Source organism: Euphorbia lathyris, chromosome 9 (assembly GCF_963576675.1).
Source record: "Euphorbia lathyris chromosome 9, ddEupLath1.1, whole genome shotgun sequence".
NCBI classification, from domain to species: Eukaryota; Viridiplantae; Streptophyta; class Magnoliopsida; order Malpighiales; family Euphorbiaceae; genus Euphorbia; species Euphorbia lathyris.
In genome coordinates, this window is record NC_088918.1 from 60,401,189 (window position 1) to 60,417,111 (window position 15,923).

The following is a 15,923-nucleotide window of genomic DNA, read 5'->3' on the forward strand; positions in this document are numbered from 1 at the left end:
CAGTACCTTCGGAAGAATTAGAATTCTCCAAAGAGAAAGAAGTCCATCTAACTACGGTTTCGGAAGAAGTAGTCAAATTAAAAAGCTCAAAAGTAGACCCAGAAGATGAAGAAGAACTCTTAAACATTCAATAATCAAAGCAAAAATTCACTTACACGAGAGTTAAAAGCTTTGCAAGATTTCGAACTCTGGAAGAACTCTGGGCATAGGAACTCGACGAAAATGGGAGAAAAATGCAAATGCAATAGAAAGAGAAAGAGAGGAAGGAAGAAGACGATTTCTCTTCCCTCGGGCGGCGCGCTCATAACACGTGTCACCTGTCGATTGGCATCGAACAGAGTGACCATCAATGCAATTCATCATGACGGCGCGCGAAGAAGCTCAAAAGCCCTAAAGGACTTTAAAGGAACTTTAGGGGGGCTTCTGATAACATTGGGATATTATCCAAAGGATCAAAGGAGATATTCGCCTAGAACCGCCGCGTATTGATCACCTGATACCGGAATAGTACGACGTATCAAGCAAGGAGATCCGATAGGCGGATCGCCAAGACTTCGCCACAAGAGATCCACAATCCAACCTATGTGGAAATCCGCCATAACCTCCCAATCCGCCAGCGGAACAGCTGAACCGATCCCACAATAAATACCATTAATGAGCTATTAATAAGCTAACGGGCATACTTAAAGGAAACCTGTAACCGCCATTAATGAAGAATTAATGGAGACTTTCTAGTTACTAAAGGTTACAACTTCATGACTATATATAGCTTGCATCTCAAACTATCAAGGTACACAATCCTAGAAACCCTACTTTGTCAATTCAGTTTACTCTTTCATACCTTATACTGACTTTGGCATCGGAGCTTCCCCCCGTCGAACCCAACGACGCCCCCACAGGGACGGAAGCTAATCGGAAATTCTCCACTAGTCATCAGATAGTGATAGTGATGGGGAATTATTTGATGACTATGATATGCCTATGATTGCTAGAAATATGGGAATTAGGATGAATGATGATGTTTTGAATGATAGGCATAGGAATGACATGCATGTGAATGATGTTGTTGGTCCCGCGCATGTGCGTGCCGGGAATATGGATATTGTGCATGATAATATTGTAGGTGGTTATGAGAGGGAGAATGTTGGGTTGAATGATCCGTATGGGGGTCAAGGTAATAAAAGGGGCGGATATGGGAGAGAGCCGAATTTGAGAAGGGCATATGGAGGTAATTTTGAGTGGGATGATGCTTTTAAGTTAAAGGTGGATTTACCGTCGTTCGGGGGAGAACTCGACATAGAGGGGCTCCTTGGTTGGTTGTTAGAGGTGGAGCGGTTCTTTGATTATGCGGGAATACTGGAGGATCGGAAAGTCCATTTAGTAGTTTACCCGTTGAAAGGAGGAGCTTCGGTTTGGTGGGATAATATGAAGGAATGGAGAAGAAGAGGAGGAAGGGAGCCGATTAGATCTTGGCTTAGAATGAAATCGATGTTGCAGGAGAGGTTTATACCACCCGACTACGAGCAATACATTTACAGTTCTTATCGGAATTGTTCACAAGGTGCAAGGAGTGTGTACGAGTACACCTCAGAGTTCTTGCGGCTTTCGGCAAGGGCTAACTTGTCGGAAACCGAAAGCCAAAGGACTTTGAGGTATCTTGAAGGATTGAGGTACAACATCCAAGATCAGATTTGAATGCAAATGGTGATTCGGGTGCAAGACGCCCGTAATTTAGCATTAAAGGCCGAAGCACAGTTGAGTTTGAGGGGACGTGAAGGCTATAAGAGGGCCGGGATGGAAGGTACTAATGGAGGGAGAGGAGCTCCCAAGGGAACTGATAAGGGCAAGGGTATTGCAAGTTCAAGCGATCCCAAGGCGCCAAGTGCCGGAAAGGCACCTAGTGGAGATGTGAGGCCTTTTAAGGTGACACAACCCCCTAGGGGCTACAACCCCTATGTGAGACTGGATCCATTCAAATGTTTCCAATGCAATGAGCCGGGTCACCATTCTAATGAATGTCCCAAGAGGAGAAGTGCCAACATGGTTGAGCGGTATGAAGATGATGATGAGTATGATGATGAAGGGGATGTTTGTTGAGACCAAATTGATGATGATTATGAGGGAGAGTATGATGGTGGGCAAGTTATACATGTGGTGAGGAGACTCTTGATCTCGAGTAGAGTGGAAACGGACCAACGACATCAATTGTTTCGAACCCGATGTCTAGTTCAAGGGGTGAAGTGCAACGTGATTATCGACAGTGGTAGCCAAGAGAACATCATTAGCGACACAGCGGCTAAGAGGTTTGGGTTGGTTATCGAAGCACATCCGAGTCCATATAATGTGGGTTGGATCAAGAATGTCGGAGAACTGAAAGTCACTCAAAGGTGTAGGGTACTGTTAGACGAGGTGCCGCGGCCTAATCTCCCGGGCGGACCGGGGGGTGGACACCTCATGGCAACGTAAGCGGTGATTGGCGCCGAAAGCAACCAATCATGGAATAAAGCTGCTTGGCAGGACCGGAGCTCGGAGTATGGAAGAGTCGCCACCCACGAATGGGAAAATGAACACCGATCCCTTGCGGGAGACCGGTGAGGGTTCGGGCAACTTAGGTACGAGCCGAGAAGGCTAGCTCCTTTCTGGAGAAAGGCTACTAGGCACCCCGACATCGCCCGGTTATGAACCACCGGCCTCCTACTCAGCGTGTTAGGCGATAACGGACTAATCGCATATTTCTTTAAGTTTAAAATTCATTTGAAACCTTTTCTTTCTCGTTTTGAAAACCGTTTTGAGCATATATTATTGAAAGCCATTTTGGTAAAGAATCACCCATTTACGTTGATGCTAAGTATAAAAGAGAGAGGGGGAAAAGGAAGAATTGATTTATTTACAGTGTGTCTTATGCTTCGATTCACATGTTAACTCTCCACTAAACTCACTCCCCGAAAACGAGTTTATTTACTTGGTTCGTGCCTTAATCGCTGTTGGAACGATTTAGGTACGTTTCAAAACCCCATTTATTTATGTGGCCTCTACTCGAACCGCCGTTGGAACGACTCGAGCGTTTGAAGACGTGGAATAAAGAATTTCAACCCGAAAACGTGGTTAGGCATACAAGTCAATTTACTTTGTACAAATCATTTAAGAAGACGATTCAAAACTCTATTATTTACGATTAAAAGCTATTTTAATTACAAGGTTCGCTTAATCCGTCGTTGGAACGGACTAAGGTTTTAAAACATGATGTTTTAAGAAATGGTTTAAAAATGCTAAGAAAACGTTATTTACACTTTAGGAATATCTAGAAAACTTTAAGTTTAAATAAGCAAATTAAACTCTCTTTTTGTGATTTTACTTTCCCCTTTTCACTCAATTAACCTTTAACATTATCATAATTACAACAATAAACCAATTTAAACCAAAATTCACCAAGTAAAACACATTTGGAATATATACATATATACAAGAATAAAATAGAAATACATATATACATAGTTTTATCTAAAAATAGGGATATATCTATAGATGAAAATAAGTAAGAAATATTATATGATATAACAAAGAAAGTGAAAAAGAATACTAAATATAATACCTTTTTATTCTAATTCAAAATATGTAAAAACAATGAACCAAGTTTATAAATGGGAAGAATAACATTTAATCTTCAACATAGTTTTACCCAATGATAACTAACATAATTCAAATGAGCTAAAAACCATATATATATACATATATACTACTTTATAATATTAAATCCAAACGAATTAAATTTCAACATGAAATAAATAAATATATAGTACGTAATAAATAGTTATAGGATTAAAAAAATAATTTTTATAAACATATTACACAATAATATACATATATATATAAGTAGAAATGTCAAAAAGTGGAGAAAGGAGGGTAAAAATGGTGATTTTCGGTTTCCAGCAGATTACCGACGGAAAATCCGTCCCAATCTGCTATTAGTGACAGAAAAGGTAGAATTACAGCAGCAGTCCAAAACTTTACATATTTGTTCCAAAGCTTTAAATTAAGTCTAATTCGATCGTTTGGGATCTCCGAACTACCAAAAATGGATCATAGTCTATAACGGAGTTTCCTAAAACGACGTTTTTATTTTAAAACGTTATTTGGAAATATCTTTTCTAAACTTATAATTACAACGTTTTTAATACCCGAACTACCTTTCAATCGGATCACGGTTCGTATTGGGATATTAAAACGAGGTTTTTTATTTTAAAACAAAACCGAATTTTTATTTAACACGGGATAAAAATAAATAAATACGAAGAATTAAATAAAACGTGATAAATAAATGAATAACTAAATAAATAAAATTATAACATAAAAACAAATAAAGAAAATAAAATAAATGAAATAAATAAAACGAGTCTAGTCCTCGGATAATACCTCAAGTTCGGTATTGACGGTTGAAGTCGGTTGATTCCACGAATCGTGCTTTTCCGGTGTTTTTGGTAAAATTTTAACTTTTAGAAAATTTGGAATTTTTAGGAAAAAAAAATGTTTTTTCCCAAAAAAAGATTTTCTCTCTCTAAAAATGTTTAGAGTGAGAAGCTCCTCCCAAAAGTCCTCTCCCAAATGCATTGGGATCCGTGCCTTAAATAGGCAACGGATCCCGGAATCTTTTGGGCGACGCCCAACTATGGTTGGGCGTCGCCCAAAAGAGGTTGGGCTATCACCCAACCTGGTTGGGCGGATGCCCAACTTTTGTTGGGCGAACGCCCAATATGTGTTAGGCGAACGCCCAACTGAACAATCGTTGGGCGTCCGCCCAACGTCGTTGGGCGTGCGACCAACGAACGTTGGGCGTTTTCTCGACGATCGTTGGGCGCTCGCCCAACGGCTGTCGAGCGCTCGCCCAATGACTGTCGGGGGAGCATGCCCGACGGCCGTCGGGCGTCCTGCAGACGCTGAGCGCACGTCCTGCGCTGCCAGGCGTGTGTCCGACTGCCGTTGGACACACGTTGGCTGCCGCTAGGCGTTTGCACCACGTCGCGGAGCGTCCACGAGCCGTCTACTCGACGACTGCGACCCGTTGACTCACCACTTTGCTATTATACATTTTTCTCTTTTTCTTTCAAAATTTTTCCGGAATCAACCGCTTCGACCGCTTTGTTAAAGGTTTTCGTCACAGGTCCTCCGACTCGGTGTCTACAGTTGCCCCTACTTTCCTATTTTGACAGTGATGTGTGTGTTTTGAAAACATTTTTTGCTAACGCAACACATACAATGTAAAACATATAAAAGTAAAAGACACGTAAAGAGTAGGAGGAAGAATACCTGACCTTTGCGCTGCGCGTTTCGGCGTCATTTTCGATTCTTTCTGGCTTTGCCTTTGAATCGGCCGCCGGCGGATGTTCTTCTTACGGACCCTAGCCTACGTGGACTGCGGGTAAAAGTGGCTCAAAAGCTACCCTAGTCTACGAATGTGGGTAAAATGGCTCAAAAGCGACCCACGGTCTACTACCGTGGGTCAAATGGCTCAAAAGCAACCCTGGTCCACGACCGTGGGTGAAAGTGGCTCAAAAGCTACCCTAGTCTACGACTTGTGGGTAAAATAGCTCAAAAGCGACCCCGGTGTACTACCGTGGGTCAAATGGCTCAAAAGCAACCCTGGTCCACGACCGCGGGTGAAAATGGCTCAAAAGCAACCCTAGTCTACGACTGTGGGTAAAATGGCTCAAGAGCGACCCCGACCTACGACCGGGGGAGGGAAATGGCTCAAAAGCAACCCTAGTCTACGACTGTGGGTAAAATTGCTCTTTCCAGCTACCCTAGTTTCTAAATCAACCGCAGGTAAAATTGCTCTTTCTAGCTACCCTAGTCTCTAAATCAACCGCAGGTAAAATTGCTCTTTCTAGCTACCCTAGTTTCTAAATCAACCGCATGTAAAATTGCTCTTTCCAGCTACCCTAGTCTCTACATCAACCGCAGGTAAAATTGCCTTTTCTAGCGACCCTAGTCTTTATCTCGACCGCAGGTAAAGTTGCTTTTTCTAGCGACCCTAGTCTTTATCTCGACCGCAGGTGCTCTTTCGTTTTGCATATTTCAAAATCAATCGTTCAACCCTAATCTATACATCGATCGCGGGTGTCCTCTCGTTTTGCATACCTCAAAATCCATCGTTCTACCCTAATCTCTACATCGATCGCATGCGTTTTCTTGTATCGTAGATCTCCAAATCGAACATTCGACCCTAATCTATACATCGATCGCAGGCGTCCTTTCGTTTGCACATCTCCAAACCAACCGTTCGACCCTAATCTCTACATCGATTGCAGGCGTCCTTTGTTGATGATAGCTGAGCTTTACCACTCGTCCGAGAGTTTGTGACCGCAGTCGCTTTGATATTTGGGCGTTATCACTCGTCCAAGAGTTTGTGACCGTAGTCGCTTTGATATTTGGGCTTTATCACTCGTCTGAGAGTTTGTGACCGTAGTCGCTTTGATATTCGGGCTTTATCACTCGTCTGAGAGTTTGTGACCGCAGTCGCTTTGATATTCGGGCTTTATCACTCGTCCGAGAGTTTGTGACCGCAGTCGCTTCTTTTTACCAGGATCGTCTGCTTTTGACCGGAGTCGATGATGCCGTAGACCGAAGTCCGTAGCAGGGCCTGTGCCCATTGATGATGTCGTAGACTGCAGTCCGTAGCGGGGCCTGTGCCCCTTGATCGAATTTTAATTTACCTATCGGAGCCTGCCTAATCTCACACGGATTTCTTGGAGCTATCCGCGTATTTCTGCATGCGGCTTGACTTGAGTCACGCCCATTACCTGGTGAATATTTTTATGGTATGACCTAGTGTAGTGATATGTATGCACATGGTTATGAATGAATATTTTTCTCTCTTTTTCTCTTCTTTTTTTTTTATACATTGCTTCCCTCCATTCTATTGACCGAAGATTACAGGAGAACGTGGCAGTTGGGCAAGGGGAGCGGCTACTGGATGCTGATGCTCAGATCGGACGTCGTTGTCGGGATAAGGAGAATGAGCGCTCCAACTGGGAGGAGCGAGGCCGAGCAGCCGAGGAGAGGAGTCGTGTGGATATAGAAGCCCAGCGAGCTGCTGAGGGGAGTTTGCGGATTGCGGTGGAGAGCCGTCGAGTTGTCAGGGAGCGGGAACCTTACTTCGGAGGCTTTGATTCGTTTGAGGGCTTTTGGGACTTTGGGATTCCTTCTCATTGATAGTCCCGTCATTATTTTGGTTTACAAATCTATTAGTACTACCATGACGTACGGCGGGTATATGTGAAAAAGATATTTGGGTAGGCTTTTATTCGGTGGTGGGGAAAAGAAATGTATAACTCATGACTTACAATACCATGCATGCAGTCGATCATAATAATTCCAATCATTCTCTTCAAATATATTCATGCCTTTATTTATTTACAAACAACAGAAATACTTAGCCGCTTATACATTATTTTTATAATTCCTCAAGATATAACTACCGTTACCAAGACCTGCATTTTTTCGGTTTTCAGATCCTAGCGATTTTTCATCTCTCCTTTTACTATCCCGAAATTTTCAAATGGGTGCCCTTTCGGGTTTTCACCCATTGGGATGTCCCTTATTGTTGCATAGGCCTCCCTTTGCGGGTTTTCGACCTATCGGGAATTTTTTTTTTTTTTTTTTTTTTTACGAAAAGTATTTCTTAAGCCTATCCAGATTGGTGGGTTCGGAGAACTCCATGCCGTCCACGGTGGTAAGCTTCACCGCCCCTTTGCTTAGTATCTTCTTCACGAAGAACGGCCCTTCCCAGTTTGGCCTAAACTTGCCCCTCGGGTCGGTGTGCATCACACGGATCTGTTTTAGCACCATATCCCCTTCTTTGATAGGGCTGGCCTTGACCTTCTTGTTGAAGGCTCGGGCCATCCTTCGCTGATATAACTGCACATGGTAAAGGGCCTCCATCCTTTTCTCGTCCACCAACGCTAACTATTCATACCGCTTCTTCACCCATTCCATCTCGGGAATCTCTGCTTCTACTGCGATTCTCAACGATCGCTTTTCAACTTCAATCGGGAGAACGGCTTCCGCCCTGTATACCAAGGAGAACGGAGTTGCCCCAGTTGACGTTCTAACTGTCGTGCGATAAGCCCATAAAGCGAGCGGAAGCTGTTCATGCCAGTTCCGATGCGATTCTACTGTCTTTACGAGAATCCTTTTAAGGTTCTTATTAGCTGCCTCGACTGCGCCATTAGCTTGCGGGCGATATGGAGAAGACCTATGATGTTCAATACCGTACTCTCGGAAGAGACTTCTCACTTCTTCTTGAAACTGGACTCCATTATCCGTGATCATATGATGAGGCACTCCGAATCTGGTGATCAAATGCTTTTCAATGAACTTCCTCATCTGTTTAGACCCCAACTTGCCAAACGACTCTGCCTCTACCCACTTGGTGAAGTAATCAATGGCGACTGCAATAAATTTGTGCCCATTCGAAGCATTAGGCCTCACCTCCCCGATGATATCAATGCCCCAAGCCGTAAATGGCCAAATAGGTGCTAACACATGCAATTCCATGGCTGGTAGATGACTATAATCCCCGTGGATTTGACAATCGTGGCATTTCTTCGCATATTCGTTACAATCTCTTTCCATGGTGAGCCAGTAGAAGCCTTGCCTTATGATTTTCTTTGCTAACACCGCTCCTCCCATATGGGCTCCGCAAATTCCCGAGTGTACTGATTCCATTGCCTCGCGGGCTTCTCCCGCATCTAAGCACCTCAGTTGTAACCCATCGGTGTGCCTCTTGTAAAGCAAGTCGTTGTGGATGACGAACTGCTGAGCTAACCTTCTAATCACAGCTTGATCCCTCAGTTCCGGCTCTTCTGGGTATGTTCCACTCTTCATGAAGTTTACGATATCGAAATACCACGGCTTTTCATCTGCCCCCAATAGCATTACATCTTCGTAGCATGGTTTGTGAGATCTCTTCAATACCAACGGCTTCGAGGCAAGGTTCCGGGGATTGTTCCAAACTGACACCAGAGTGGCCAAAGCATCTGCTGCCTGGTTTTGTGCTCGAGGAATATGATAAAAAACGACATTCATTGAATCTTTGTGCCAACCCTTCTAGCTGGTCTAGGTATGGACGTAATCTTTCTTCCCTCACTTCCCAGTTTCCTTATGCCTGCTCGATGATCAGCTTTGAGTCGCCCCAGATTTCAACATATGATGCTCCCAGTGCTGCTAATGACTCCAAACCGTAGATGCACGCTTCATATTCGGCCATATTATTGGTGAGAGGGAAGGATAGCTTCTTTGCCATTGGGATCCTTTCTCCTTCTGGTGAGATAAGTAGCACCCCTACTCTGGCTCCATTCGAATTAACTGCTCCATCGAAGAACATGTTCCATGGTATGACTTCTATTGCGTTCAAGTGCTCATCGGGGAAATCATAGTTTATCTCTTCCTCTTCTGCGTTCAGAGGTTGGTTGGCCAGAAATTCTGCTACGGCCCTCCCCTTGATAACCTTCTTCGTTACATATTCAATATCAAACTCGGACAAAAGCAATAACCATCGGGCTAGCTTCCCTGTTAGAGACGGAGTTCGGTACAGATACTTCACGGGATCCATCCGAGAAATAATGATCACTTTATATGATTGAAAATAGTGTCGTAGTTTCTTTGTTAGCCATACTACTGCCACACACGTCTTTTCGATCATGTTATACTTAAGTTCGTACTCCAGGAACTTCTTACTCAGATAATACACCGCGTGCTCCACACCGGTGTCTCCTTCTTGAGCCAACATTGCTCCAATAGATCGCTCCTCGATCGCCACATAAAGGAGAAGCGGTCTTCCCAGTTTAGGCGGTCTCAGAACAGGTGGATTAGACAAATATTTCCGAACACTCTCTAATGCTTGCTGGCACTTATCATTCCAAACCGTGGGTTGATCTTTCCGTAGCAGCGTAAAGATCGGCTCGCAGATCGCAGTGAGTCGTGCTATGAACCGACTGATATACTGAACCTGTCCCAGAAATCCTCTCACTTCTTTCTCATTCTTTGGTGCCGGCATTTCCTGTATGGCCTTCACTTTGTCGGGATCTACCTCGATTCCCTTGTTACTGATCATATAGCCTAATATCTTCCCCGATGAAACGCCAAAGAAGCACTTCTTCGGGTTCAACCTCAGCTTGAATTCTGCAATTCGGGCCAAAAACTTCTCGAGTGCAGCAAAATGCCCCTCTCTTGTCTCCGACTTGACCATCATGTCATCCACATAAACTTCTACCTCCTTGTGTATCATATCATGGAACAGTGCTGTAGCCATTCGCTGGTAAGTTGCCCCGGCATTTTTCAAACCAAACGGCATCACCCTGTAGCAGTACGTTCCCCACTCAGTTGTGAACGAGGTTTTGGCTTTGTGCTTTTCGGCCATCTGAACTTGCATGTAGCCCATGAAACCGTCTACATTCGTGTGTAAGACGCTCGATGCTGCACTGTCGATCAACACGTCAATATGAGGCAACACGAATTCATCTTTAGGGCACGCCTTGTTAAGATCTCTATAATCGATGCACATTCTCACTTTACTGTCCTTCTTTGCGATGCGCACTACATTTGCGACCCAATGGGGATAGTCGATTACTTCGATGAACCCTGATTCTAACTGCTTCTTCACTTCCTCTCTGATCTTATCTGCCCATTCCGGTCTCATGCGTCGGAGTTTCTGCTTCACGGGCTTCGCGTCGGGGTATGTTGGAATACAGTGAGTTACGATTGATTGATCAATTCCTGGCATGTCTTCGTATGTCCAAGCAAACATTATTTCGTATTTTTTAATTATTCTCTCAAATTCTTTCCTCTCTTCAATAGTTAATTCTTGAGCAATTTGTATAAGTTTAGGATTTTCATCCATGCCAAAATTGAAAGTTGACATTTCTATTGTATTGATTTCATATGTAGGCATGCTATATGAATGAGAATGCATGGAATGATCATGATCAACATCAAGTAAGTAAGCAAAATCAGAATTCATTTCATTGATAGTGTTGGCGAGTACATCGTCAGATTCAAATAAAGTTGTAATACAATTTTCATCATCGGGGTTCTCGGGTTTCTCATAAGCTTTGGAGGTACTGGGCTCGTCCACCGCTCCCACAGTTGCTTCAATAGTAACGACCTGCTCCTCGGCATTCAAATCTAACATCATAATCTCCTCGACGAAGCAGCTTGCCTTCCCTTTGCCCCAGTCGGCAACATCATTGAAGATCTCAAAACCTAGCAGAATCTTTCCTTCGGTGCTAGTCCATGACTCGAGAGTCCCTGAATAAACCTTTCCATGCCCCTCATTCACGAAATACTTCCTTAGGCCCACTTTTCCTTCAATACTCGTGTTGGACGGACCTCCCTGTTCATATCCTAAACCCCTCCGGGTTGTCTGACTCTTGAAGTCCGAAAATTCTGGCAACCCTTGATGGTGTGCTCCCAAGCCCATACCAGGGATAAAGCCTCCTTTCATCATTTTCACCACGTCAGAGGTCATGCTAGACTCGTAAATCCCCGAAACTTGGAATCCGGAGAAAAGCTGAGGCTCAATTCCCAATGCCGCCACCGAGCTCAATTTTTCCGCTCTGATTGTCACTATCTCCTCCCCGAAGGGGAATTTGATCATTTGGTGGAGCGTGGAGGGCACACCTCCTAACTTGTGGAACCATGGGCGTCCCAACAATACAGCAAAGGTTACCGGGATATCCAGCACCGTGAACTCTGTTTCTTCCTTAAGCGGCCCCACTTTCAGCTTGGCCTTAAAAACTCCTTCGATGTGCCTACGGCTATCATCATAAGCCCTGATCACAGTTTCCGAGGCCGTCAGGTCTCCTCTTTCTACTCCCAATTTAGACAAGAGTTTCAGCAGGCAAACATTAATGGCCGATCCATCATCGACCATCACACAGCTAGTCTTCTTCCCGTTAATCTCAGCTCGGATGTACAAAGGCTTGTTGTGAGCCTTCCCCTCTTCTGGGAGATCCTCGTCAGTAAACGTGATTTCGGTTTTCTTTCGAGCCATAATTGCCCCCACTAACGCTGCCGGCTCAGTATCGGTAGAAATAACCAAATTCTGCAGTTCTTTCATCAGATTTTCACGGTGGTACCTGGAATGGCATAGGACTTCCCACACCGTGGACTTAGCTTGTGTTTTCTTCAACTGCTCGAGGACTTGGTCATCTGGCTTGGGAGCCGATCCTTCTCCTATCTCAGTGTCCACCATAGGTGCCTTTCCCTCGGCCACTCGACCTGATCTTATCATGACGGTGATTTCCGGCTCATCATCAGATTCATCCCAGATATTGATAGGAATCCTTCGATTAGCATCCTCCTCGTCCGAAGAACTTTCCCAAATGTCTACAATCATTAAATCCATTACGTGAGGGATGTTCGGATTCAAATAGAAGGGATCCGCTGATCCATACAAAGCCCAGCCTATCAAATCCTCATAATCCCGGAGGGACACTCTACTCATCCTTCTTGCCGCCAACGGAATAACGCCTCTCTGTATGCACATAAGCTGCACCTTATCACTCATTGTTTCATGACACTGCTCATAGCGGTGCCTCCACCTCATAACATAATCCACGAATGGTTCCTCGGGGAATTGCCTGATCCTATCCAGATCCTCCAGGGATCCCGTCCATGGAACATACATCTCATATCTCGCCACAAAAGCATCCCTAAGCGGTATCCAATGACCCATTTCCTCCTCTGATAGGCCTTGGTGCCACAACAAGGCTTCTCCCATGAGGGTTCCCGGGAAATGTTCATGTAATTCACATTGAGGGAACCCGGCGTCGTACATGTGGTTGCAGAATATCCTCGCATGCTCAATAGGATCACGGTATCCCCCATACCTAGGCATTGCTAACACTGCCTCGGGTGTTTCATAAGAGGTTGAGTCCGGGGTTTGCTCTACCAGTATCCATACCATATACTCTTTGATAAACCTCTTTGTCATTACCGCCCAATCGGTCTTGACATGCATCGGAAGTGACATATACCACATCAACGGCTCACCCATCAATGAATTACAGAACAAACTGGTGATCTCTTCTTCCTTAAAGCCCAAAGGCCCCATGGCCGACAAGTAGAAGTGAAGGTGTTCCATGGGATCTTTGTTGCCATTGTACTTACTGACCCTCGGTAGCAGACGCTTGATAGGTCCGATCTGCATCGCGAAGCGCTCTACAGTCCTATCTTCAGCTCTTTGGTACTTTTCTAGAAATAAATCTGACAATCGATCCCAATCATGCTTGCAAGAGTCGGGTAATGAGTGGAACCACCCCAAAGGCTCGCCTATCAGCGAATTGTGGAACCACTGAGCAATCTCATCCACCCCGAAGGATTCAATAAACATATCACGCATATATTCACGCAGGTGCACATCGGGATTCTCCCCGCCACTAAACAGACCCAATTCTGGCACAATAGTTCGAGACGACCCTTCTCCGGTCTCTTCGGCACTATCTTCATCATACGGTGCTCCACCGTCCAAACCTTCATCCATCGGTTCACCTTTCTATTCCTCGCCAAGGAAGGACACATATAGACCATTTCCTACATTGCTCTTTTCGTCGGAGTCCAACAACTCCTCTTCGTTTTCCTCGAAGGATTCCATCACTACACTTTCTTCCAGACCGACTCCGATCATGCTCACCCTATGATTAGGCAATGGATTACGCCTAGTGGAAGGGTTTGCTGATGAAGGATCAGCTATCTTCTTCTCCTCAATCAAATCTTGGATCTCGTGCTTCAACCTCTCATAGTTCTCAATAGTATGCCCATAACTGCTATGGAATTCGCAGTATCCCCTAGCTTGTATCTGTGGAGAAGGTGGAGCTTTGTTATAAGGAGTAAGAGCTTTTAGCAACCCCTTTTTCTGCAATCGTTCGAAGACTTTTGCGTAGGTCTGATCAAATTTGGTGAACTGCCTCTTTTCGATAGCATTAAGATCAAGCACTTTCACTGCTGCAGATTCTGCACTCGCACTTGGCCCTCCGGCACTATATCCCGACTTCGTCCACTTGGTATACGCCTTTTTCAGTTCTCCATCCCCCTCAACTGTCAAGGCGCAGCTATACATCTGATTGAAATCGGTAAAGGGCATATACCGCAGCGCATTCTTAATATATGGCAATGTGTTGCCCACTACCATCCGGATCTGGTCCTGCTCAAGCGGCTTCTGTTTCATGACCGCGGCCTTGGCCCTCCACCTCCTTACAAAATCGGAAAAGGATTCCCCAGTCTGCTGCTTAGTGCTCTTTAGCTTCTTCAAAGTGACCTCAAGCATGGTGTTGAAGCTATACTGAGCGATGAATGACTTCGCTAACTCTTTCCAATCCCTCTTCGTCACCATTGGCAATGCATGAAACCATGTGAGGGCAGCCCCCTCCAGATAAGTGTTAAACAGCCCCAGGACTTGATCCTCAGTCAGGATCGTGTGCTTCATCACAGCAATATACTGATTCATGTGGGCAGTGGGATCTCCAGTTCCATCGAACTTTTTCATATCAGGGAGCCGGAATTTCAAAGGCAAAGCCGTTGCCGATAAACAATTCTTCAAGTTATAAAAGTCCTGACTCCCGAAACTTCCCCCGCGTAGATCCTGCACCTCCTGAGTGATGTGTTGCTTCCACTCCTCCTCCTTAGCTTTCTCTTTCTCCAGCTGCTTTCGGATATAATCCTGATAGTCATCCTCATTCCCAAAGCGAGGACCATCGTTCACCTCATTCTCAGCGTGCTTACTACCACTTTTGTCATCTTTCATGGCCAACTTAGCTATCTGGGCCACTATCGCGGCTAACTGCTCATTAATGTTGTTCACAGAGTTTTCCAATCCGGCCACTTTTTCGTCGGTCGCAGACATACTGACGGAAGAACGAGTATACCCGGATGAAGATGAATCAAAAGCCACAATTGCCGATTCAGAACTGTCAATCTATAGCTGATCAAACTGCCTGACTAGCCGACTGCTCTCTCGGTACCACAACCGCTTAATGATGACGTCTGCGTGGACGGTATCCATTAGTATGTATGCATGATTTTATATGCATGATTTGTGGTGTGTGCGTTTATTATTTACGGATATATAAGATAAGAATAACAAACGTTAGTCTAATTACACGTATCACAACATCTCTCTTCCACCCTTATTCCTCCACCCACTCGATGGTCCAAGTCTCTTTCCTAGGATTTTGGTTTGGGGCTCACATTGCGGTCCAGGGGACGCGTGATGCCGTTGATTATTGCGGAAAAGTAAATCATTCATCAGACAATACAGTTCGTTTTAACGTATCAGCGTTTGGTGACTAAGATATCGACCAAATGGATTGTCCTGTCGGAATAACTCGTCTTTTGTCATTTTGCGAGACGCATTAGCTCAAGTTTTGACTCCCTTTGAGCGCATCTCGGTTTTTAGATGTGGTACGAGTTATTCTTTTAGTCCAATCATTCGTTATTGACAATGATTCGTTCCCTTTTATTCGCGCGGGTTCGTGTCTCGATTTTTGGATTACGACGGGATATTTTGGATCTATCGAGAGACGTAACCGCATGCTTATTCAGTGATGAAAGCACTTTTTATTTTAAGGAACGGACTCATCGCGTAACGTGTTTGTTTCTAGCGTTAAGAACGTGTTTGCTCTTTTTGGCTACGTGAAAAGACGGCGAGTCTTATTTGAGCGCACGGTAATCTTTCGGCTAGTAACTCTTTATTCCAATCTACGGGATATATCACCTTAGCGTGGTTATAGAAAATCAACGTTTCGTTGAATCGCATGTCTATTCGAAGCAGGGATATTACCGTCCTTTTCACTTTGGCACGAGTTTAAGCAAACGTGCATATCGGGCCATATTTCTTGTAGTTTTGGTAACGGTCGAAATGATCGAGT